Source organism: Mustela nivalis, assembly GCF_964662115.1.
Source record: "Mustela nivalis genome assembly, chromosome: 5".
Lineage (NCBI taxonomy): Eukaryota > Metazoa > Chordata > Mammalia > Carnivora > Mustelidae > Mustela > Mustela nivalis.
Window position 1 is genome coordinate 103,137,651 of NC_139024.1, and position 25,183 is coordinate 103,162,833.

The window sequence follows — 25,183 nt, forward strand, 5'->3', positions numbered from 1 at the left end:
TTTGCTATGAAGTATTTGTGAATGCTTATTCTACCTTAGTCATTAAGTGCCATGTTGTAGAGGTCACAGACTTCTCTAATACTACATTTTGTTTTCAAAAGCCAAATTGTGAATGATGAACATGTGTCTTAGTAAAAAAATATATGGAAGCAATGGTCTAATGCATCCATAGCATTCTTGGACCAGCCTTGCTTTTCTGAATGAGAATCAGAAGATACAGCACTGAAATCACAAAAAGGCGTTCCAATTAAGAATAGAAAATGGTCTCAGATATGACTCATATTAGATCTTACACAAATTGACCTAACATGCCCCCCCCTTTCCCCTTCATTTTAAATTTCATATAAAGAAGCAAAACCAAACTAGTATAATAATATTTTAAAGTATACTTTAAAAAGATCCTCAGTATTATGCCATCTTGAGTTTTTATGAAATTAGCTGCCTAACTATTTGAAATATTTTCATATATTCCATTATCTCTACTTATAGAGATACACACATATACATATGAATATGTATAGAGGTACAACACATGTGAGCCCGGTGTCCCAGCGTCTTGAGGTAGGTAAGAGTGGAATCTGACTTCATAATGAGAAAGAGGAGTGGCCATACCATACTATGCTCATGAAACAAAAGATGTCCCAAGTATTCCCTAAGCACCTGAAGCTCTCTGCCACCACACTATCAGCTCTAGCTTTTCCTATACCCATTCTAGTACAGACTGTGCAATTCATTCATTTGTTGAGAAATAAGAATATCCTTATTTTGCACTTTCCATCCATGATGTGGTGAATTCCTGGAATTTAGAGGTAAAGCATGTTCTGCCTCAAGGTCAGCCTCACGGGGAGACAGACAAATAATAACAAATAATATGTGGGATATCAATAACAGAAAAACCATCGAAGCAGAGAAGAGGGCAGTCATTCTAACACAGCTTGACCTAATAGGGAAGAGACAGGGTTTTGTCTTAAAAGAGCTAGTGTCTGGCCTCAGCGATAGCATATGAGTAGGAATTAACCAAGTAGCTATGTTTGCATGTTTTTCCTCTTTGCTAGATCTCACATTCTGATATTTCAGATTTAGTCCTAGGCCTTCCTGCCTTATTTCTATAGACTCCTCTGGAAGTAGTGTCATTGCCTCTTGGGGCCTCAGGGCCATCCATGTCTGTGTTAATTATTTCCAGGTAGACTTCTGAGCTTAGTGGGGAGGTTCAAGATATGACCACAAGGTGGCAGTAGCACACACAAACTTTATTGGGCACTGATCGGTTCCCCGGGAAAGTCCCACCCAATAGGAGGCTGTCCACAGACAAGGGCCCAGGGCTGCTGCTCAGAAGGGGAGGAGGACAAAGGATCTCCTGGGGGCTGGGGCAGCGCTGGGGGTTGGCGAGAAGCTCCTGTGTGGGCAGTGTCACTGTGGCTGCTTGGTGACTCGACAGTCTTTGGGGTCAGAGAGTTCAGAAGGGAGGCGTGGGTTTGGTCTCCATGGCCCCGGGGCTTATCTAGTGCTAGGCCTAGAGAGGGCTAGGATTGAGGGAAATGCAAAATAAGTAGGCTCTAAATGGCTATAAAAATCTGCTTGTTTGGCCTATTTTAAAAATAAATGGATGTGTAAAAATTTGATTTTGTCTCTGGCAGGCTTTTGAGTGAATGGTCTCAGCCTGCAGTGAGAAAAGAAATGACCCAGGGGCCATCTTTGGCTCATTTATGTGACAGCTTCACATCAATATAATCAAATGCTTATTTAACATCTACATTGGGGTGTCACGTAAGTATCGTAAAATTGACCCGGTCAAGACAGAACTCCTAGTACTTCCACAGTTTTCAGTAAATGGAGCTATCATCCAGATTTGATGCCTCTGATTAATCAAATTTTGTCATTTCTGCTTCCTAAGCATCTCTCATATTTAGTTCTCTACACCTCCATTGCCGACTCTCCAGTCTAAGCTGGCTTACTCTAGTAATTAATTACTCTAGTAATTACTCTAATAACTAATTACTCTAGTAGAGTAAGTAAGCACTCAACTCTAGAGTGCTTGAATTCCTGTAATACTCTGCTAGGTTATCTTCTTATTTTACTGATGTCTCCTTTCCATGAATTCTCCACACAGCCACCAGGGTTATCTTCTGAAACATAGATCCTGTTTACACTAGCTCTTTGTTTATATACCTTTTAGCAGTGTCCGGTTCACACTGAGAACATCCCAGTCTCAAAACCCTGCGTGATCTCACCTTCCTAGCTCTTCTCACACCACACACTCCTGTTCCTCACCTGCGTCCGCTTACAGACCCAGTGACTTGTGCATATTTGTTTTCACACCACAACCTCTGTACTGCTGTTCTTTCTGCAGGAAACGTGTTCCTCTCCCAGCAATTTGAATGGCTCTTTCCTTTTCTTCTTTTAGGTGTTGCTTAAATGATACTTCCTCAGCTAGGCCTTCTGTAGCTGTCACCCTGCCCTCCACCCACCCTCACTGTCCTATCTCAAGCTCTCCATTTGTTTCGGGGGCTACAATGATCTCAATTATAAATTGAGATGTATGTATTTTGTTTATTGCTTCAAACCCTCTCTATTCTCTAGGGGTTTTTTCCCCCCCATTTTTAAAATTTAAATTCAACTAATTAACATAGAATGTATCATTGGTTTCAGAAGTAGAGGTGAGTGATTCATCGGTCTTAGGTAATACTCAGTGCTTATTACATCATGGGCCTTCCTTAATGTCTATCACCCAGTAGACTCTAGACTTCATGAAAACAGAGACTTCATTTTGTTCACTGCTCCTTTTTTTTTTTAATTGAGTTTCTAATATAGTGCCTAGAACATAATAGAAACTAAATAAATATTTGTTAAATGAAATACATTTCATACTTTCATAAAGAACAAATATGCAAGGAAAGGTGCTGTCAAGCGGAAAAGGATTTTTGTTCCTCTTTTTAAAAGAACTAAAGGTGTTAGTGTTAATTATTTATGTTACATAGTTTAGCATGGAAATTTTAATTCCTTTCTTGATGAGGTAAAGGAATTCAAACAACTATGGGGGATATAAATAGACTTTAAATGAACAAGTTTGAAATCATTGAAGTAAATCACTTGTGATTCCTTAGCAAGGCTGGGGTGTTTTGTTTTGTTTGTTTTGCTTTGACTGAAGGTTATTAAAAAGTAGATTGTGATCAGCTCATCTCCAAACTTTTAGACCAAGAAAGGTAAAAGAAGAGTAATCTTCATTATTTGGTATGTACAAGGTATATGAAGGAACACTTTCTACCAGGAGTAAGAATGAAAGAAAAACTGCTCAAGAGGACATAACAAAAATCTTAAAATTCTCACTTTCTATCATACCATTTTATATTTCCAATGCATCTATGGCTATACTCCCTTCTATCCTAAGGGATACTTATACATATGTATATATTCTCCTTTTCCCCTTGCTCTATCTTAGTGAGAATTTATCTATTCTGCAATAGATGTACACCTGCCTTAATTTGGAATTTGTCACAAAAATAGTAATACAAAGAATATGATTAGTGAGCATTTACTGAGTGTTTACTATGTGCCAGGCATTATTCTAAGGGCTTTACATGTTCTATCTTCAATCCAGTAAGAAGCCCTGTAAGTTAGGTATTAGTATTGTCTTCATTTTAAGAAAGAAAGCAAGGTTGCCAACCTGCCTGTGATCTCACCGTTAAGGAAACAGTGGATGGGGGACTTGAAATCAGGTGGTCTGGCTCACTGTCCTTGTCATCAGCTTTCATACTCTGTTGCTCGGGGCTGTAATGCTGTCCTGCTCTTTCTTTAGTGGGTGTACCTGCTATGGATGTATCCTAATAATATTAGGATTGCGCTCATAGAGAAGAAACGGAAGGTTGCAGCAGTAAATGTAGGAATGTCCAATTCTTTTTTTTTTTTTTTTTGGCTACACTATTTGGAAATTGTTAACTTTTTGCTGAAATGTTTGTAGTTTTTATTAGTGGGTAGCACCAACAATAGTGAACAGAAAACACTTTCTTGTCTTCTTCTGTCTTCCCTCCAGATAAAAACAAACGGAGAAGTCTGGGACCCTCCTTCTGGGAGGAGACATTATAAGTCTTATGAAACTTCGGAGTAGAGAAAAGAACATTGACTTCTTCACTTTTCTATGCATCTGTTTCTCTCCCCATTGCACTTTTGGGTCAGTACGACTTAAGATCTGATGTGATGAAGGTTGGAAAGAATTCTCTCCTCTCATAGCTTCATTCATTCACGTGTTATTTATTCAACAAATATTTCTGAGTATGTACTTTGTGCCAGACTCTGTATTAGGCTTGGGCGTTAAGTGGTGAAGCAAGTCATGGTGAAGGAAGTCTGTGGAGGGGAAGAGAAAATGAAAACATAAAACACACATATACGTACACTCACACATATGGGGTTTTTTTTCGGTAATATTACTTATACATATACATGCATATACTTTATATCTACTATATATTTTACATATTTGTATACATTTAACTTGTTCATTTACCTTATGTGCTTATTCTACATATATTGTACATATGTATATGTATAAATTATCCTAAGTGCTATGACAGAAACAAACAGGTTCAGTGACAGAGAATCACTCATCGATGGTGGTACTACAAGGGCCACAGTGAGTTTCTGGGGGGAGGTAGCTAAGGATAGTCCCAGCTCTAAAGGAAAGTGGTAGAGGGAGGCTTGAAGTCCCTGTGCTGCCCAGCCTCATACACAGACTCTCTGATCTAGAATAATGGGAGAGCTCAGAGATGTGTTCTGTGTGGATGACCAAATGCCCATGGCGGCTACCACAGAGGGAACACACCAACATGGTCATTTGACAGAGAACTAAAAAGATTAGCACAGATATTGGTGAAATGTAGAAGACATTTAATTCACAAGCCTATGTTGTGACCATGCTGTGAGGAGATATTAAAGTACCTCTGACCACAAAGATCTGAGTCTAGGGCGCCTGGGTGGCTCAGTGGGTTAAGCCGCTGCGTTCATCTCAGGTCATGATCTCAGGGTCCTGGGATCGAGTCCTGCATCGGGCTCTCTGCTCAGCAGGGAGCCTGCTTCCTCCTTTCTCTCTCTCTTCCTGCCTCTCTGCCTACTTGTGATCTCTCTCTGTCAAATAAATAAATAAAATCTTAAAAAAAAAAATCTGAGTCTAATTGGGTAGAATAAACAGATGCATGAGGAATGACACCGGAGGCAATGGACCAAACTGTGCAAGCAGATGCATTATAAATGGAATAAACAGAGCATGGCTGAGCTCATCCTTTTCAAAGGAAATGAGTTAGAGCCATGACATTTACTTAATTGGTAGGGAAGGCAGTGGGAATATATTTAGATGGACACTGAAAATAAGAGCTTAGATTTGGGAACCCAAACACAGAAGATGCAACTTCTACTGAAGGATGATAAACAAGGCAGAGATTTGAGAAGCTTTGTTCTAAACTCGTTATGGAGCTACTGTTCCTCTTGTGTGTCCATTTCCCTCTTTATCAATGTTGCTTAATAAAAATTGGTACTGGGGCACCTGGGTGACTCAGTGGTCTAAAGCCTCTGCCTTCAGCTCGGGTCATGATCCCAGGGTCCTGGGATCGAGCCCCGCATCAGGCTCTCTGCTCAGCGGGGAGCCTGCTTCCTCCTCTCTCTCTCTGCCTGCTGCTCTGTCTACTTGTGATCTCTGTCAAATAAATAAATAAATAATCTTTTAAAAAAATTTTTAAAAATTGGTACTTCTGTATGTGGGTCACAAGCATTTTGGGAAATGGCAAGTGTCTCTTATGTGTTTGTGACTAAAATATCTCTCATACTAAACAAAACACGTCATTCCACGATCATTCCATGATCTGAAAATTAATTTTTGTCTGGCATGAGAGGCCTTAGACCTTTCAGGGTGTTCAGCCACAGTCCAACAAATATTTTTGGAATAATCCCTCAGTGCCAAGGATGTCACGGAGCAGCAGGACTACAAAAAGTAAACGTAGTTCTGTCATTTCGGAGCTTATAGGTTAAGTCAAGACAGAGAGAGACATGCAGCTATTTCATAGAATGCAGCATGGGGGCACAAACGGGGGACAGGCGGCATCGCCAGACGATGAGTAGGAAAGTGTAGAGAACACTCCTAGAAAGATGGTTATTTGATTGAGAATTGATGGGAAAAGGGCCATTTCAGGAAGGGGGAGCAGCATGAGCAATGGAATAGGGTGAGGTATAGGAGAAAATGTGAAAGACCCTCCTAGGATAGTCTTTTTAGAAACTCGGCATCAAGGTGTGTTTTAATGTCAGAGTCCAAACTAAGTTTGAAAAATACGTGGGACGTACAACCCTAGTTTGATACTTCAGGGTTGAGATGATGTTCACAGAACTAATTTAAACTCCCTAAAACCATTTTAAGACACGGAATTGTTTGGGGCCCAATCTTCCTTGCATGAAAAGAAAGCAGAGGGACAGAATTTTAGAAGGGCAACAGCTCACTGCTTGCATTCCACGGCATTCATGTGCATGGAAATAATCCGGGAATTCTGGCATCTTTTGCAACTTGCTAGGAAGGGTATTAACATTTGTGAGAATCACCACCTGGAGGCGAATTTGAAGGGTGTGGTCTGAAGAAGGGGTCAGACTAGGATGAGCACTGTAATACAGTGACACTAAGCTTTGCAGAAACAAAGAAGAACACTTTTTCTCTGCCTCCAGCTCAGGATTTGGCGCAGCTCAGACTTGAGACAGACTCAACCTTTAAGGAAAGGAGAAGAGCTGAAAGGGTACAGTGACTGCAGGAGTTCACGCTCCGGAAGAACCTGTGAGATCTTTACCAGGAGCGCAGTGTTTCTTGCGTAAGAATTCAGTGGAGCGGGTAGCCTATGCCAGATCTTAGGTGAGTCAGGGTCTAGTCAAGAAAAACGGGATTCACTTTGAATATTCGTTAAACGGAGGATTCAAAGGCAGGGAATTGATTAAAGCACAAAACAGGTGATGAAAGCCAACCAGAGAAAAGTGAGGTGACAGGAGACTTAGCCACAGGAGCAAGGTATAACCCACCCTAGCTGGAGGGACACAGGATGAAAAGAGGGTACCAAAACCTAGGAGCCATGCGTTACCAGGTAAGAACTGGAACGTGGCAGGCTTTAGCAGCAGGAGGTGGGCACGGAAGAGACACAGCTTCTGCCTGAGAAGGTGCCGGAGGCAAACAGTGTTGAGAAGAGTGCCCTGACTGCTCCCTTCTTCCTCATCTCTTGTCACCTCCCAATGTCACCACTCCCAAGTGCCAGTGGCAGAAGCCAGCGACAGTTCCCCTGAGACAGTGCTCTAGGAAAGGAAGCCTCAGGGATCAGAATTTCCTGTCCCTCAGTCAGCCAGAGGGAGGGCAAGGAATGGATTCAGGGGCAAACAAGCCCATGACCCCATCAAGAGAGTTGCGTTATAGAAACCCAGGACTAGGGGCTGACAAAAGGAAGCCTGCACTCCAAAAACTGGGATCTTAGAAGGTTTGAGTAGAAGAAGACCTATCTTTAAGTCACGTTTCCTCTCTTTCTTTGCTTTGCTTGGCTAGAAGGTCAATGTAAAATCAGAACATCTGCATGCACATCCCCAAAATACATTCTAATTTGGCTAGAAACTCTCATCAGTAAAGAAACCTGATTTTTTTTTTCTCTAAAAGAAATTGCATTTTAATGTCCTATTTTGTAAAACTTAGCCTACATGTAGGATTTTCTGTTTGTTGTGCTAGTATATTTGACAAATCAGAAGATCCTTGAATTATCAAACAAAGGCTTATTTGCCTAAATTACCATGCTGGCCTGACACTGAGATGTGGGGTTTGTTTTGAGTCTTTGCACATTTAGTGACCTGCGGTATTTTGATAAATGCCATTGCCTACAACTATTCAGTAGGAGGTTTGGGCACCATCTGTGTTTGTTTCTGTAGGAGCCGTAACTGCCTGGAGAAAAATCTGATGCTCATTTCAAAGATGCAGTATAAACAAAATTCAAGATGATGCCTTTAACATAATTATTCCACCTTTCATTTACATAGTACTTTATGCATTTCAAAGTGATTTGATATGCTTTCATTTAACGGATCTTCACAGAACTTGTGGAAGTTAGGTATGGGCTTCTAAAAGATAGGACAGCGCAACAAGGAAAATAACATTGAAAATAAGCAGTCTTTTAGGAGAAGACTATAAAATGCCATATAGTTGGATCTCCTGCTGATAGTAATAGAAAATACTTATCAAGCACCTCCCCTGTGCCAGGCACCTTGAAAGCGTATCACATGTATTAACTCATTTAATCATCAGGACGATTCTCTGATGTAGGTATTATTATACTCTTATTTTCAGTTAGCTAAGAGAGGCAGAGTGGCTAACTGGCATAATAAGAGAAATGAGCCCTAGCAGGCATCTTAAGCAGTGTCTTCTTTAAATATGTTCTTAACAAGCAGTGTCCTTAATTACAGACATAGATTTATATTAGGTTTCTTCTTCTTCCAAAATGTGCATGTAACTCGGTCATGTGCTGGTAAACCGGCTCACTTCCTTTCTGCAAAAGAGAGAGCAAGAAAAAGAAAAAAACAAAACTCGAATTTGTAGCATGCTATGGTCTGAATGGTCTGCCTCTCTCCCTGGAGAATTCATGTTGGCATCCTCATGCCCAGGTGATGGTGTTAGAAGGTGGGGCCACAGTCCCTACGGAACTGTGAGGAATTAATTTCTCTTGTTTAGAAGCTACCGGCTCTGTGGTATCCATCCGTCCAGCCTGAATGGACGGGACAGACAAAACCCTTGATAATTTCCATGGTATGAGTAGCCCCTGCAGGGTCTACTTCAAGATACCAAAGTGAAGTCACTGAATGCTTAGTTGAGAAGAGATGGTGGATATTTGGATCTCACTGGCTTACGGCTTTAGCACACCAGTGGCTGATTAAAATTACTGTTGTACTCTGGATGACACGTATGCCATGGATGTGATGATCTACTCTTGAAATAGTCTTAAAACGCAAGTTCATTTTATTTTCAGATGTTTTATGCAACTCAATATGAATTAAACCGTTGTAGATATGTTCAGTGTTCAGTCACTACTTAGAATGAATTTTGTAATCATGTTTATGTTGGAATGTTTTTTGCTGATGATAATCAAGCTTATCTGGGTTGTGAAGCTCCTGGAGCATCTGGAGAAAGGAGAGGGGAGGTGGGAAAAAGTGGCTATTCATGATGATCAGTAGATACAAACCTTGAGCCCGGTGCCAGCCTTTTCTCAAACCAAAGTTCCTTGGGTTATTTTGTAGCCAATACGGTTACTAAGATTCCAATTAGCAATCTGGTAGTCTTGCATTTGGGTCCACCTAAGAATTCCATTTGTGTGTTACAGAGTATAGTCATGTGAAGAGTTCATCCAATAGTCCTCTAAGGAAGAGTGGACATTTGTTTAAACCCCTCTAGCCCAGAGCCACATCAATTGAACCAGAAACAATGGGGATGGGCAGTGCGCACTTCCTTGAGTGCCACTGAGGCTGAGCTGACAGGTGTCCTGTTCTGTGACAGTTGCCTCTGCTGCCTCTGCCCAAGCTCCCTCTTCTGGATCCTACCTGACCCTTCTCTAATGCCAAAAATAAGTATCTGCCTTTACTGTCACTGCTGTCTCACATTAAAAATGTTTTACAAATACATGTCCACAACTAAACACCATGTGATGCCTTCTATTTTCCCTTTTATTCTCCAAAACACATATATAAATAATAAATTCAGAGCTTTCTGTCATCATGTTATCGTACTCTTTTCTCATCTGTCTCTTATTTTCTGTTTATTCTTTGTTCTTCCTATTATTTTTCTTGTCAATGAAACTGTTCCCAAAAGTATTATAAAATTCTACAGGGAGAATATGAATATTCCCTGACTTTTTTTTTTTTTTTTTTACAACAGCAACAACCACAACCACAACCACAAAATGCTAAGGAAGCTCGGCTTGTTTGGTGCTGGGAAGATGTAATCCAGCAACATAGAGATTCTCAGTGATCTTTCTGACAGTCACGCCTTCAAAACTGTTAACAACCCAAACCAAAACAATGGCAAAATAAGCCTGTTCTAAAAAAAAAAAAAAAAGCAGATCTGCAGAAAGCTTGGGAAAGCTTATTTATAAAGACTTTTTCCTTCCCACTGACAGATTTAGTGACGTCGCCCTCCACAGAGAGACTGGTCTAAGAAGAGGGGTTTACCAGCTGTTTTGGACACACACATGGATGGGAAATGCCCCTCCTTGAAGCTTGCAGCTTGCGACTCTTTTGCCTTTTCCATCTTTTTATTGGGAAAGAAAAGTAACAATTGTTGAAAATCTTTGCCAGATTATTGGTTCTGGGTCAGGAAACAAATTAACTAAACAAAACCTTCATAGATCAAATACTCTATCCTTCAGGCAGAGACCACTGGAAACTTCCCTACACAGAAGGTGGGATGGAATAAATCTAAATGTTTCATTCATTCAACAAACAAATATATGTCCGGCACATTTTGGGTGCCAATCCCTATGATAAAGATTTAAAAATTCAAATTTGAATAAAATATAGATTTTGTCCTTGGCAGTTTGTAGTCTAAACTGCATTTACTAATTATGACAAAAATTCTTTGTTATAAGTAGTAAAATCTATCATCTCTATCTACCTATATATCCACATATAGATATATGTTCCCCCATATATATAATCAATATATAATCCATAATAACATACGAGCTTTCCAGCAATAATACACAAGCTTTCAAGTAAGACTTTAAAACTGAGTTTCCTATTAGAAGAGAATGGAACATTTCCAAGTGTTTATTGTTATGAATTTTATCATCCAGTTAACCTACTAGGAATCTGAAATGCAGGCAAAAACCTTTAAAGGCAAGATTTTGTGGGGCGCTAAAAAGAGTAAAAGAAAAAAAAAAAGAAACTCTTTCACCTACCTTCTGTCCATCTCTGACTTTTCATCCAAATCTCACCTCTTCTGGGAAGCCTTTTAAAATCCCAGCCCATAGTAACCACTTCTTTTTAAAGCCGCATAATTAACGTATTAATATGGTCCACATATATTTTAATCAGTGGTTGTTTTTCATAGTCACTTCAGAATCACCTGTGGAGTTTAGAAAATACACATTTCCAGGCTCTAACCTCAGACACTTATTAAGTCAATGCAAATACGGTCCCAACATTCGTATTTTTAAAGCACACCACACACATTGTATTCCCAGTTAAGAACCACTGTTCACGTTACACTATAGAATTTGGCATTTTATAATAGCTTATAATCCATATTTGGACATTTATATTCTTCTACCCCCAAGTGAACCTTAAGCATCTTTCGGGTATAGGCACAGACTTCTATTTACTTTGTTCTCCGTAGCACACAGAACCTACTCTGCACTGGTAAGAATTTCTACACTTCTTTTTTGAAAAAGGAATTTCTTCTCAACAACCTCTATGTAATACTATCATATCTGCTTTTCTATCTATATTTCTTACACAGTGGTGGAACAAAATTGATTATAAGCAAATGTCATTTATTCATCTTTATTTAATATTGCTTTTCAGAAAGGTTCCTGAATTAGGGCAATCGTAGAGAGTTTCAGAGAAAGATGCTACTTCTAGCATAGTGGAGTTAAACTTACATTGGTTCAAATCCAAGTGATCTTCTGAGATGGCCTATGGTGAGGAGAAAAATGAAAGAAAAAAGTATAAAAAGTACAGGCCCTTAGTAAACATTTATAATAGCTAACATATATATGATATATATGTGTGCATATATATATATATCTCATAATATAAGAATATAAGAATTCTCACATATATTTATATTTCCATAATATAAGAATTTTCCTCAGTGTCCAGATCTCATGCCTTATATCCTGATAACCAGTTACTCCCAGAGACATCTGTCTAGGCAGAGAATGTCAGAGCTGGGAGGGCTGCTGAAATGAAATGATCCTCGATCTTCCTTTTAACCTTAGAGGCAATTTAGGGCTAGTAGCTAAAGCAATCTGTACACATTCGTGGGATGGGAATGTTCTGCCCCACAGACCTATTTTAAGAGTCAGAAGAACACAGGGAAAGCCCTGTGTAGACAAACTAGTCACTTAATAAATCATTATTGTCATTAGTATAGTAACAGTGATACCCTGAACCACAACCTAGCTCAGTTAGTGCTCTTTTCTTGCATCTTAAAATGTATGTTGCCTTATAAAAATACAGTCTTATAATAGCTAATAAGAATAACAAATTAAAACTATTGATAGTCTGTGAATATATTCAGTAAAACCCTGCTACTCATTTCAGCCAGCCAATAGGAAGATCGTGTAACCATCTTCCGACCTATGCTGTTAAGGAGTCAGACCTTAGTCCGGTTTCAGTTTGCCCACTATGAGAGGAGCCGTGCTAGTCAATCTCTCCATCCCTGTTTCTTTAATTGTAGAACAAGGGAAATAAAGTATCTCCCTCATTGGGTTACTGAAGAATTCATTATGCGGGAAAGTATTTCAAAGTCTCAGGCGAATAGCAAGCTTCCAAAAAAGGTTAGTTTATTATTATTAACATTTTATTATTATTTATAGATAAGGTTACCATAATTTGTTATCCATACTGGGACATGTCTGAGAGTGAAAGGCGGGACTCAGTGATTACACTGGGACAACAGGCATAAACCAGGACGCACAGCCATCTTATCTACAATGTATACTCTAGCTAAAAACAAATCCCTAAGGGAGTGTTAGACTGTGCAGAAAAATTTTCATGGAACTCTTTGGAAAGATGATATGTATAGGTCAGATTCAAGCTCCTCTGAGACAAAATAGGAGGCATGGTGTTTTTATAGTATTTGTAACTTAGCTGAAGGTTAAAGTCCCTAACGTCTCTCTGACTAGGTCCCAGAAAGTGCACTTTAATTAAAAAAAAAATTTTAATTACCTGCAAGAGAAACTTTTCTGAAATCCCTTATCCCATTTCATGTCTCATTAAAACAAATAAATACATTGTAAATTATACTCTTGAAACAGATAATTTTTTATTTTTGTATCTTTTAAGTTTATATTTATGTCAGTAATCTCTACACCCCACATGGATGGGGTTTGAACTCACAATCCTGAGATCAAGAGTTGCACGCTCTTCCAACGGAGTCAATCAGGAGCCCCACAATTTTTTTTTTTTAAATAAAAGTTTGCATGAAGAAGAAAAAAAGCTTCTATTTTGAAGCAAATAGATCACTGCCCACCCATCCAACCTATACATTTATTTCTCCTTTTGTTTTAAAACAAAGTAGAATTTTTGGAGGGAACAAATAATCATGTCCCCGGTCTATTGTGTTCTGTCCCACTCTGCCCCATTCCACCTTCCACCCCATTTCATTCGACAGACATTTACTGGACGCCCACCATATAGTGTCCTTCCTGCCCACTACACTGAACTCTCCCTCTGAGACAAAAAAGTGACATTGAGAAGGCTGACAAAGATAACTCTTTAGACACAAGCTCCATAAAGATGTATCATATGTAGTGGATGACCTTTCCCCTCCTCAGGAACTTTCTGTCCCCCGTCTGCCTTTTAATAAAAATCAAGTGAATAGCATCACAATCCCTCAACAAAATATATTTCCTTATTAGTTGATTTTTGTTTTGATTTTATTCTGTAATACAGAAATTCATAATCTCAAGTTCTGAAGATGCAAGACATAGGAAAATCGTGCACATAGAGAATCAACGCATAATTGCTGTGCTGCTATGATGTAGAATAGAACTAAAAGTCTCTCACTTGTTTGACATTCACCGAGGGTCCCACTTAGCCTCTATCAGATGAAAGATCTGCTTGATCCATTTAAGCATTTCTTTTTGGGCCATAATGAAGTGTTCTGCACCTGTCCTGTAAGCAGAGTGCATTAAGGAAATCAAATAGATGATTGGGCTCACCTCCATCGTTCCAAACGCTAAACCTCCAGTCAGTGTCAGATTTATTCCATCTTCTGGCTTCTTAGTCACACATCTTCACCTATAGTCCCAGATGAGTGGAACAATTTAGAGCATTGTGCAATCACACCTATAGGCCCCTCTAAGGCATTCCCATATGGTGTATCAATTCAGCTCATGGCAAATTTAACAACAGTAGCGGTTGTCACACATACTCAAAACAAAATAAATTATCCATCCAACCTCTTGTACTTAAGTGCTTTTTATGTTCTGTGTTTTAGAAAAACAGTTTAACTTTAAGCAGCATTCTAGCTATGATCAGTCTCTCCTGAGGAAGTATTTTATGAGATTGAATGAAGATAATGACAACCATTTGTCATTGCCATTAGCATAAGGCATGAGGCAGACTACAATATTTATAAGCAGCTAAGTCATGACAGTAAAAATATGACTTCCTAGAACTTGGGCAGGCGTCGACTATCGCTGACTGCTATTCAGTAAAGTGAAACGGGTCTAAGTCTGGTAGTACTATATTTAATGGCGTGCTCATCGGAAGACCTAATTGTTTTCTACCACAGGGTATGGACCTTTATGTCCTCCATCAACCAAAAACAAACAGTCATACTGCTTAATGGCTGTTCAATTAATGTTTATGTGCTACTTTTACACCCTGAATTATTTGATGAATAAACTCTAAAAAGCTATTTGAGAACTAAGTTTAATGGAACCTCAACTATTATAAAAAAAGTTTCCAAGATTCTTACAGTAACTCCAACTATCAGCTAGGGAATAGAGAACATACATTGATATTCAGAAACTTTTTTCCTTCCTGTAAGAATGACAGAAAAATCAAAGTTCTAGAAGGAAATGTTCTATGTATCTTGAGCCTTATTGCCTTCAAACTGAAGATCAAAATAGGGTTAGAATTACAAGTGACCAGGTCAGACTAAGGCAAATGTGAGACTTGGTTTATGATACTAAAAAGGGCTCTGCTTTTGTGTTTCAAGTACTTTCTTAACTTGTAACTATTTACCTGCTAATATTTCTACTTTCCTGATATAAAGACTTCGCTGAAAGCACTAGTTGATTAAAAATGTGTTAATTCAACACCTTCTTTTGCTAGAAGTTTTGTGAAATTGCTAAAAGTGTATTTTCAGTAAAAGATAGCCATTTTTGAATTTGCGAGAAAAAATGTTTTGTGACTTTTGTCACAAAAAATATTTGTCACAAAAAATATTTTTACTATATTTGGATAAAGTAGTGTTTTTTTCATTTACCATTTTTTCTTTCTGATAAGTGTGCTGATGTCTCCACCACTATGTCAATTAATGGTATTTCTTATTGTTCCAAATTAGTTGGGCACCATTAGATACAGGAAAAAGAAAGAAAGAAAAAGAAAACCCCAAGAACTGAGGAAATGAGAGATACTGCATATTTCCTTTGGAAATTACAGACTCCTTAACAATACACATGGTATTTGCAAATACTGATGTGTATATTTTAACAGAATGGTGGCTGTCCTTCTTGTCTTGTAGTTTAATGTATCAACAAGAGGTTCATGAACAAGGACAAATGAGATAGCAAGTTAAAGAGATGTCAAATGTTCTTGACAACTTCCCACTAAGACCACAACTGAGAAATGAATTGATCACCTAGTTGGTTGAAGTTTAAATCTCAATAAATTGATTATAAAGCAATGAACCTTTGATTTTTTAGTTCATTTTGGGTTTCTTAAACAGGGTTTCAGTGAAACATATGTAATTGAATTGATTAGAATTTGATTAGTTTAGCACTACAGTTTCATTATTTGTTATAAACAAAGTTGGCTGCGTGGTGTTACAGCACATTAAGAAACATTTTAGTAGAGCAATTGACTTTTATTATGATTTTTAAATGTATCATTACTTGATATTAAAACCAATCATTACAACTTAACTGGATATACCTTTTCCAATTCTATATTTTGTTAGATACTAATTAATATCCAAATTCATTTCTAGTAGATTTTGAAACCACTGAGCAAGTAACATGTAACAAAAATTTGAATGTGCTGCATAGGCATTTGGTAGAATAACTGATTAGGAATGAAATAATAAATCCTCAATATTCTAATAAAAATCTATATAATATGTTTCCCTAGGTTTTTTTTTTTTTTTTTTTTTAAGATTTCATTTATTTATTTGACACACAGAGAGAGAGAGAGAGAGTACAAGCAAGGGGAATGGCAGAAAAACTGAGAGGCAGGCTCCCTGCAGAGCAGGGAAAGCCTGATGTGGGACTTGATCCTAGGACCCTCGGATCATGATCTGAGCCAAAGGCAGTAACTTAACCAGCTGAGCCACCCAGGCGCTCCTCCCTAGTTATCTTATAGCTGATTTTTATATGTCAAAATTAGAGTAGAGGAAACTAAGGGAAATAGAATAATGGGAATAAACTGTGGGTGTCATAATACATAAATCATTGGTGTTAAAAGTAATCAGGCTATTGGATGATACTTCAGTGTTTTATGTTGTACACTTTTTTTCTGTTGAGTCCATTATAAGGGCATGTTTTGAAATGTGAAAGGAATTACATCACTTATAAGTAATGCTTAGATTCTCCACAAATGCAAAGTGGAACGAGTAGTTGGCAGTTTGTTGGGTAATTTTGGCAAGTGTCCTATTTTGGATTGATTATCACTTTAATAAATAAAACTTATTTCTAAACTTCATGTTTTAAAATAGAAAGAAAATAAACTTTCAAAACTGCCTAATCAGTACAATTAGATGCTGGGAAATATATGACACAGAAAATAGAATACTAAACAAATTCCATTACAGTTTGAAATAAGAATCTTATTTGTTTACTTAAGTTCTAGTGAAGTTGGAATATCTTCTGAAGGAACTAGTATACCTAGATTTAAAGATTGTGAAATTGATATTCTATACAAATAAGCAAGACTTGGTTTTGTTTTTATATTTTTAATTATAAAGATCATTCATAGCTTATTTTGCATGCCAGTGATTTGATTTTGAAATTTAATTCCATCATAATACAGTCATTTACAAATTAACAGACTATGACTTGTCCTAAAATTTCTGTTGCCAAATCCTGTTTTCTTTTCTTTTCTTTTTTTTTTTTTTTAAAGATTTCTTTATTTAATTTAGAGAGAGGGAGAAAGAGGGAACAAGGGCAAAGTGTGAAGGAGAGAGAGAATCTCAAGCAGACTCACCACTAAGCATGGAGCCTGAGGCAGGGCTCGATCCCACAACCCTGCAATCATGACCTGAGCCAAATCAAGACTCAGCCAACTGAGCCACCCAGGCCCCCTACTAAATTCTGTTTTGGTTTTTTTTTTTTTTTAATCTGTTTCTACATTAAACATAATCAAAGATAAGTAAAACAACTACCATATTTATGAATCAACAGTCTGATAAGCTAAATAATTATATTTTGAGGTCTATGGCCCTTTTAAGAATAAAAATATTAGTTATTATTAGTTAAATATGTAAATTATTTGAGAAGTTTGGTATGCGTCCTCTCTATAAAATTGACTGAATGCAACTGCAATATATTAATGTTAACAGCCAAGTTTATTTTGGGAAACAGGTATAATTCTACTGCAATAATAATGAATTCTAATTAGGAAATCAATGAAATAAAGCCTATATAGTATATTTTAACATTGCTAAAAACAAATCCAGCCTAAGAAGGGTAGAAATGTCCATTTAGATATTTTCCAAATAGCATAATCAAATAAACTCTTTATAGTTAAATGCATGCTGTAGAAATACTCTGTAGCATGTCAGTATCTTACTTTGTGTGTGGGCGTCATAGGTATAGTTAAAGTCTACATTTTATGTTACATTCCTAGACCCTTCCATCTCCTACACTGGGGAAGCAAGGCAGCAAGGATCATCTCATCATCCAATACATGTATTTATTTTACTATTTGCAACTTAAGGTACTGTTATCTTATTTATATAATAAGCTCTAATATTTTAATTAGTCACATATGTTTAATAAAAGTGCATTTATCAATCTCAGCAGTCAGCTAGAAATCTGTGAGGTTTGGAGCACCCCAGCACCTGAAGCATTCTAGTACAGTCCAGCTCTCGCACCACACGAACAGGAATTCAGGAACTCGTGTCAAATTCAGGGATGAGGTTGACCTGGAAATGAGCAAGCCTAAGACTCTTTTAAGTATGCTTTATATATTTTCTGTACCCTGTCAACAGCAGCTTAGTTGTAAAGCAGTAAATCCTGTTGATCTGATGTACTCACTCAACAGTGGGTTCGCACAAATAGGTATTCCTGGGCGCTTGTGATGTACTTTAGCAACGAAGCTGGACAGAGATAAGTTGGACCAAATAGCAGAATCCTTTCAGAGGACTAGCCAAAATCTTTGCACTGCTAAATGAAATTATTTAGTAAATTAAATCAAGACCAACTGATGATCTGGATAATGTAGACTCAAACCTTCCAGCATCTTTTTCTCAAAAACAGGGTGCTTGGTTTAAAATTAGGAAATTGCAGTGACTTTTTTTGCCTTTGCAAATTGAGCCAAGATTAGATTTTGAAACTCACAGGGCATTTAAAATCTCAATTATCCAATAGTCATATAGTCCTTTTTTTTTTTTTTTTAAGATGGAAGGACTAATGTAAGTAATAGTGAAAGGATGGCCAAAGTTATGCTAATTGTTGTCTAGTAGTAGAATGATAACCCATTTTATTTTCTTTTGAAGTTCTTTTAATCATAGATGTTAAAGAAATGGGAGTTGCAGTTTTGATATGTTATAAATCAAGTTAGAATGTTTCCATTAATTTCTTACTTAGTGTTTTACACTTAATTAATTTTAATTCCATTCTGTCCTAACTAAATTCAGAAAAATTATTAATTTAGATTTTACAAAAATCTGTATAAAATTTTATAAAAATTGAGTAGTTCTGTAATCATTAGGCTCTTGATTTTGAGTAATTTCATATGCATCTGACACCAATAGGCTATTTTAAAAAAATCTTCAATATTATGCCATGTGTTAAGGAAACATTTAAGTATTAATTATTAAAGTTATACATAAATGTTTAGATATAGGTAAAAGTAAGTGTCGATACTTTGGGAATGTGTTTTATTGTAAGATGTTTAATAACTGAACAGTATTTAATAAATGAAAAGTGTTCTTTCCCATACAGCCTTGATTGTTCTTTCTTCCACTATTGGCCACTATCATTTACAAAAACAAGACTGTTATTTTGGAGAGGTTAATGTCTCAGCCCAACTCCCACCATTTAGACTTCATGTAATTTTGGACAAACCTCTTAACGCTGTGAAATTTTGCTTTCGTATCTTTAAAATGAGGATAAGAAAATTTGACTTGCTTTCTTCTTGGAGCTGTTGTGATAAACATAATATAATTGTAAATGTTTTCAAAAGTTTCAAGGCATAATAAATAGGTATGTTTAAAAATACAAATGTGTGAACTTACAATGTCATATACAGTATTAACATTTTACATATAAAAATAATTTACATAATCCTAGTAGCACATATGAAATATAAGATCAAAAGTAGATGAAAGCTAATTGATAGATATTTATTCATTTCATTATATTTAATAGATGTCTCCCATCAGTCTGGTCTAGGATACTAGCTAAGTTAAAAAAAAAAAACAAACATGATGCCTTTTTCCAAGGGGGCTCAGATTTTTGCCCTGAGAAAGGTAAAGCCTGGGTATTCTTTCCCAAAAATATCTTGAGTATCTTCCAACGAATTTGCTGTGCTTGATGAAATTTTTTCTTCTGTGACATCTACCAATGTATTTAGCTCAGCCGACTGTTTGCATCCCCTGAATACTTGTTAGCTGCACATTGTTATAAGACCGCTTTCTTTTAAACCTATTTCATTTAATCACAGGCTATTATTTCTAGTTAAAGTGCTTCCTTGAGTGATATAGTGAATAATAGAATAAGTGATGGAAAACTATGTGGATTCAGAAAGTCACTTGATTGTTACTTCAAAAGAAAATAAACACCTTAGATATAAATCCTGAGAGAATTAATTACTACACTTATAAAATCCTACATTAGACATCTTCTTAATAATCTAAATAGAACAAATAATAAATTCTTTTTGAGAACATTTATGGAGTTAATTCTTCCAACAGGGTCTATTTTTTACTCCAATCTATAGTATATGAAACTATAAAACTTTTAATAGATTGGAGGACAGTCTCTCTCAAACATCAGTATTACAAAGCAGTATAATAAATATTACTTTGACATATCCTTGGAATTCATAGATTTAGTGGTCTTGTTTTATAACATCTCTGAATGATTCTGAAGTTAAATGATGCGTAGTAATTCGTAACTTTCTAAAAGCACAAATTTGAATTAACATACACTGTAGGAGTCTGGTGCAAATGTTTGTTCTTTATTCAACATTGGACACATAGAAATTTTCCAGAGTGGTAAAAAAAAAAAAAAAATCTGCTGGTGAAAGTGAGGGGAAATGGCAATGTCTTATGCAAATCAGATACAGAAGATAACAGAAATTCCAGATACATTCAGTCGAGGGGTGTTCTGTGTTTGTTCTAAAGGGACGGCATATTTTTACTTTTTGAAGTTACTGACTTATGTGATAAGTTGCACATGTTGGTGTTTTTTGAATATTTTTAGATCTCAGGACATTACATTCCCTGAAGGACATAAAAGGTTGTCTATCTCCTTTTTCGTTTTGCTACCTGTTTCATCTCAGCACTTCTAATGGCTCTCTATCAGCCTTCTAGCTGCCCTCACGTTCTTTCCGAATCTTTCTTTTTCCTTGCTCTCATGTTCACCTTCATCTGGTCTCCTATTGTTAAGTATAATAAAATATAAAATACATTTCAATAGTGTTTGTCACTGATCTCTAAACAAAGGAAAACTCCATTTTATTTTTGTAATTGTACAGATTGGGGCAAATCAATACAACAGAACATGCCATTAGTAAATAAATAAGTAACCATTACTATTCTTCCAGAAATATATTTTTCCAGTTTATTTTCACTTTTCATTGAAGTTTTATCTTATTTAGGATATCTCAACCTCACATGAAGGCTAACTTCTATACTTAAAGACACATGGTTTCTATTTAAGTAAGACGGGCAAATAAATATGGTCAGGGACAACATATATGGATTTTAGGGTTATTATGCATGACCCATTTTCTAGATAATCCAGGGAAAAGAGCTATTCCAAATATTTTGGTTTATGTATATAGAAGTGTTTAGAAATTTATCATCAGACTTTAATCTTGGCAACATCCATAATAAGAGAATCTCTCCTCTAATTCCTTTTTACTGGCTTGAAGAATCAATTATACATTTGCATTTTGGTTTCCTCTCAAACTTCGTTCACTACAAAATTTGTCAATCAAAATCAGAGGGGACAGCAGTCACGTGCAGGGGTTAAGGAAGAGTTTTCTGATTGTGACTGCTTCGGTTTAGAGTCCACTCCACTGCCCAGTGATGTCACCTTGGGGAGTTTATTCTGTCTCAGGCCCGAATTGCTCATTTAGAGAATGGTGATACCCTAGAACTTGCATCATAGGGTTATTGAGAAAATAGATGAAATAATTCCTAAAAATAGTTAAGACTGTGCTTGATATGTCTTACGCATGCCATTAGTGCCAAGATCTCTTTCTTCATATTATTGTCATTACTGAAACAACGTACCAAATTATCACTTGTCTTACTTTCATTTTTACCTCTATTTCAGTGTAAGCTATAGATGTGCAACATTACTATAAGATTCTTGTGTATAAACATATCTTATATTACCTGTTAAGAAGATACCCAGGATATGTTTGCTTATGAATATAATGGTGAGCATTTTTACATATGTAGTCTAAGGCCTACATTAGCTGAGTATTTTGGTAAAGATTATTTTAAAAACATCTAAGCTACAAATTGATTTGGATAATAAAATGTTTTTTTATTAAATTAGCTTTTATTTATACATTTGATACACAGCATGAAGGTGTCACAAAGTTAAAATTTTTAGTTAAGGAAAAATAATTTGGGGGAGAGTATTAACTAAATTTGAGGAGGATATATTCACACCTGTATATCTCACAATTTTATGAGGAGGTGGTATTATTATCCCCCTCTTACCTATAAGAAAACTGAAGCTTCACAAGTTCAAGTAATTTTGCTTACAATGTAGAGCATCTATTGTGGGTTAAAGTTTCATAGTATAAATAATGCATCTTTAATCCTCCACATACAAATCAACCTTATGGGAATAGGTATTAGCTTGCTTTTTCACAAAGAAACAAATTCAGCTCACTGCTGAAAATTAAAATTGCATGTAGGTATACAACAGAATCCCATTTCAAATGAATAAATAAGTAACAAGCAGCTGAAGAATGGAGGAAGAATGAAAGGAAGAGAAAGAAAATCAGAAGGAATACCAACCAAGCTATTAACAGAGCTGTCTCTGAGGATTAGGATTATGGATTTGGGATAATTACATTACATATTTGTATTGTACATTCTAAGTTTTTCAACCATGAGTGTGAGTTACTTTTGGTAAGAAAAAAAATATATATATATACACACACACACATACATATATATATTCTTAAAAAAAAAAAACCCAATTCATGGCAATTCTGCCATATCCTGAAACACCATTATTTGTACCTGAATGACTTGCTTATTAGAAAAAAAAAAATTCTCTAAGTTAAGCCAATTTGTACTTTATTTGGGTTTATCAATGATAAAAAGGATTCAGAGAAGTTTCTCTGATGGAATGTGGTATTATTTATTTTAAAAATTACTGCTTTATAAGAAAGCCTAAAGCAGCAGGTCTGTTCAAATGTTAGTTCTAAATAATTATGTTCTAATCAATAAATTAATTTATATTCTTAAACCTCCAACAGGCAAGTTGAAAGAATCAGTTTAAAAATTCAGCATTAATCCATTAAGAAGATCTTTATGCAACATGTAAATATAATCTTCTCTGTTTAAAGATGTTTATAACTAGTGTTATTCCAGGCGCACTTGGGTGGCTCAGTTGGTTAAATGTCTGCCTTTGGCTCAGGTCATGACTCCAGGGTTCTAGGATCGAGACTTTCAGCAGACTCCCTGTTCAGTGGGGGTGTCTGCTTCTCTCTCTCTTTTTTGCCCCTCCCCCTCCTCTTTTTAACCCTCCCCCTGCTCATGCTTTCTCTCAGATAAATAAAATCTTAAAAATAAATAAATAAATAAAACCAGTTTACTCCAGCACAGATATTATATCTTGGTGAATTCCTTAAGTATGTTTATTAACGTTTATTTTTTATTTTTAAAGTTTATTAAACTTTATTTTATTAAAGTTTATATTTTGAAATAGAGTGCTTAGACTAATTAAAGACATTTTCTCACCCATTGCATCCCTTTATAACTAGGAATTCAAGATTTGGTAAATAGGAGGTTGTATATAAATGTTAATTTATATATAACGATATAAATATAAACATTTATAAATAACGATATATATATATATATATATATATATATATATATATATTGTATTTGTTTTAATTCAATGTGATTTTTTTTTCTTGGCATCCTTTTTGGCTTACAGTGGGCATGTACTGGTTTCAAAATGGAGACAATAAACATTTCTTAACATGGTACTCTGTTGAATGCTTGGACAGTGCTCTTTCCCTAGTAATAATCAGTTGCCTTTCTTTTGGCTTCTCAGATACCTGTGTGCAGTTGGGAAAATGACAGAAGGCATTGGGAAGGGAGGGGCAAGGTGGTATCAGAGAAGTTGAAAGATGTCCTAATGTCAAAAAAGGCAGGCTAAGAGGCTAGAATATGGGAAATATGCTATGTGTGTGTTAGGGCAGAATGAGACAAGGGGAGGAACATTTTCCTACTGATAGAAGTCATCCTGAGAGGCATCAGGTGACAGGAAACCAATGTCCCCAGTTCTGACATTTGCTTGCAGAGGCTCTACCAAGATTATCTAAGAGTCTCCAAATTTCTCTTATAAGTAGATCATTCACTGTATTCTACTGAGAAGTATGAAACGTGATGGTACAGAAATTTGAACTAAATTAGTGTTTAGAAGCTCACTACCAATTTTTAAGATGGCTCACTCTGCACTTTTTTTTTTTTTTTTTTAAATAAAAGCAGATAAACTGCCTGTTGTTAAGGTATCCGGTGGTATATGAATCAGACAGTTTCCTCTCCTGGTTTCTCAATTTGTCTGACAATAAAGTATAAGAGATTGAGATGTGAAACAGCATATCAAGTAGAGTGACCTTTTTCTCCCACTGTAAATGATCTTTCTAGTACCAATTAATAAATTCCATGTAAAGAGATAGGAAATTCATCTTTGTGCTGAATATGGAAGGCCGGGGCCTGATTGTCAACAAGAACTGTGATTTTACTGTTAACTCATATATTTTAGTAGGAAACTAGAAAGTCCAGATAAATGCTACACATAATAGGAAGTAATTCTTTTTAAAATAGTTAACATTGGGTGATAACTTCACCTGTGTTCTTAACACATGACTGTGGAGTGAAGAACTACAAAAAGATTATTTCTGATTTGAAATTGACTCTCAGTATTTAAAGCTGTGTTCTGATTTACAGATTGAAGAATAAAAGCCTGAAATTGCTTTCTTGCTTATTTAATCATGTGAATTTTTTTTTAACGTCAAAAGGGAATTTAGATTATCAGTGAATTCATTTGTTCTACAAAAGACAATAGTCATGCTTTACAACAAATGTGGGATACTTTTCATCTGCATTTTTCTATGATGGACTCAGAACTTTTGGAAGAATGACAAATTTGAGCAAAGATCAAAATAAAGGTGTAATTCAAGTTAAAATATTTTATCATAATCTTTTTTAGTCAATATTCACATATTGCTAAAGAACAGAAATTATATTAAAGCTATCTGAGATTTTAGAATCTCTTTTCAGTTAAACTCATTCAAAGTTGGGGATCACCATAACATTTTGGAAAATGTGTAGGTTATCAAACTTTGTTTTAAATATTGGCTTTCCTAAGTATTAGTAGTGTGACATTGTTAAACCTCTGGGCTTTAACCTCCTGTTCTATAAAATAGGGTTAGGCATTACAGATGTTTCATGTAAGGTTTTTTTTTTTTTTTTTTTAAATGTGACAATAACAGTTCCTTGCCTGGAAGGTATGCTCAGAAAATACATGGCCCGGGTCACCTGGGTGGCTCAGTGGGTTAAGCCTCTGCCTTCAGCTCAGGTCATGATCCTGGAATCGAGCCC

At 36.2% G+C, this 25,183-nt stretch overlaps 1 protein-coding gene across 7 annotated transcripts in view; it reads right to left on the reverse strand.

Annotated features, from left to right (window-relative positions):
- KHDRBS2 (KH RNA binding domain containing, signal transduction associated 2) overlaps window positions 1-25,183 on the reverse strand; it is a 617,530-nt gene that overhangs the window by 14,250 nt on the left and 578,097 nt on the right. For 4 of the 7 annotated variants that reach the window (XM_082731291.1, XM_082731286.1, XM_082731283.1 and 1 more), the window contains 3 exons: window positions 13,929-14,007; window positions 11,643-11,676; window positions 10,941-11,107 (listed from right to left, as the gene is read on the reverse strand). The gene's annotated coding sequence lies outside the window, so the exon portion shown is untranslated. Of the gene's footprint in view, window positions 1-3,842; window positions 4,342-8,405; window positions 8,541-9,230; window positions 9,343-10,940; window positions 11,108-11,642; window positions 11,677-13,928; window positions 14,008-25,183 lie in introns of those variants that run through there. The other 3 variants (XM_082731287.1, XM_082731288.1, XM_082731289.1) reach the window with 3 other exon arrangements.